Source organism: Raphanus sativus, unplaced genomic scaffold (genome assembly GCF_000801105.2).
Source record: "Raphanus sativus cultivar WK10039 unplaced genomic scaffold, ASM80110v3 Scaffold6122, whole genome shotgun sequence".
In the NCBI taxonomy this organism is placed as follows: Eukaryota; Viridiplantae; Streptophyta; class Magnoliopsida; order Brassicales; family Brassicaceae; genus Raphanus; species Raphanus sativus.
Window position 1 is genome coordinate 1 of NW_026621413.1, and position 1,498 is coordinate 1,498.

Here is a 1,498-nt window from a genome sequence, read left to right on the forward strand (position 1 = left end):
GCCTGTTCGGACATATGGCAATACACTACAGGAAATAAGGGTAGTAATAGCGGACGAAAAACGCTATGAGTCATGTATAATAGCGCTTCCTTGGCCGCTCTGACATCGCCTGTTATAATAGGTCCGCCACTTTTAATAACGGTTTTTGTTTATGCTATAATTAACCCTACAACCATAACGAATGTTTCGTGTTATTAATTTATTTTAAAATTATCCGGAAATTTATTAAAAAGAATTACCAAACCAAACCAAATTAAATTAAATAACTCATAATTAAAGAATTCAAAAATTAATTTGAAAATTAATTCATAATTTAAATTAAATTTTTTTATTGACTAAAATCAGTATACGAATAATTGGTTTACAATTAAATTCGATTTATTAATAACATTGGTTTACACACAAAACTGGTTTATTAAGCTAACTCTATTTGAACCAAACCTAATAAACCACCCAAAACTAAACCTAATATACGCTGATGCCTGCCTTCCTCCCATCGTCACCTTCCTCCTCCATTTTCGGCCTCTTCCTTACATCTCTGTCCTCTCACCTTCTCCTTCTTTCTCTTTTCTTCATCTGTCTCGACTTCATCTCCACCAGCACAGCTTATTCATATCCGCCTTCTTCCTGTAACAAGAACAAGCAAATCTAAAATCAAATTTAAAACACAGAGAGAACAATGGCGATTGAATATGGACTGTATCAGATATACCTATCAATCTTGTGACACTATGAGAAAAGAATCTTGTTTAATCAAGTTACAGTCAGCCCCAGTATCAATTTCACTTCCTCTTCCCTGTCCCTGAAGTCAAATCCCAATTTAATCAAGTTACAATCTTGTCAAACAACACTAATCATTCAAAAATCTCAAAGCAAATCAAGGAACATATAACAAACCTGAGATGTGGTTAACTAAGACCATGAATATGCATCTGGAAAAGAAAAGCTTTGATAAGAGGATAGATAAAAAAGTGGTTGAGACAGAGTTCTTGGCAGAAGTAGAGAACGAGGAGGTGGAGATGAAGATGATGGCAGCGGCTGAGGTTTATGGTGATGGGGTGATTTTGTGTAAGGATGAAGAAGATAGACAGAAAAAAAAAGACTATAAGAAGATGAATCTCGTTGTTCTTTGTTTCAGAGAGAGAGAGAGAGAGAGAAGAGAGAGAAGAAGAAGAAAGCGAAGAAGCGTCAGTGAGAGAGAGAGAGAGGGGCAAACACAAAAGATTAAATCTGAACCCTTCAAAATATCTAATCTAATGGTTAGAATTATCAATCCACACACAACTTTTTCTAGCCAATAGGAATAAAGGGTGAGGATAGGTACAAGAATGATTTTAGGTCTTTGATTCAAATCAATCAATGGTTCAAAAAAAAACAATACAAATTGTATTCTTATTTATTTATAGCTATTATAAAAATTATTTAAGCTTTAAATAATTTGGTTTCATAATTTTAATTTTGAAATCTAAATTTTTTATTTGAATTTTAATATATTTAT

At 32.9% G+C, this 1,498-nt stretch overlaps 1 long non-coding RNA gene across 1 annotated transcript; it reads right to left on the reverse strand.

The window, feature by feature from the left end:
• Positions 1-320: 320 nt before the first annotated feature.
• Positions 321-1,192, reverse strand: LOC130507824 (uncharacterized). Its single transcript, XR_008942449.1, has 3 exons — positions 898-1,192; positions 713-802; positions 321-627 (listed from the first exon to the last, which is right to left on the reverse strand). It is a non-coding gene; the product is annotated as an uncharacterized LOC130507824 (long non-coding RNA).
• Between the last annotated feature and the right edge of the window lie 306 nt (positions 1,193-1,498).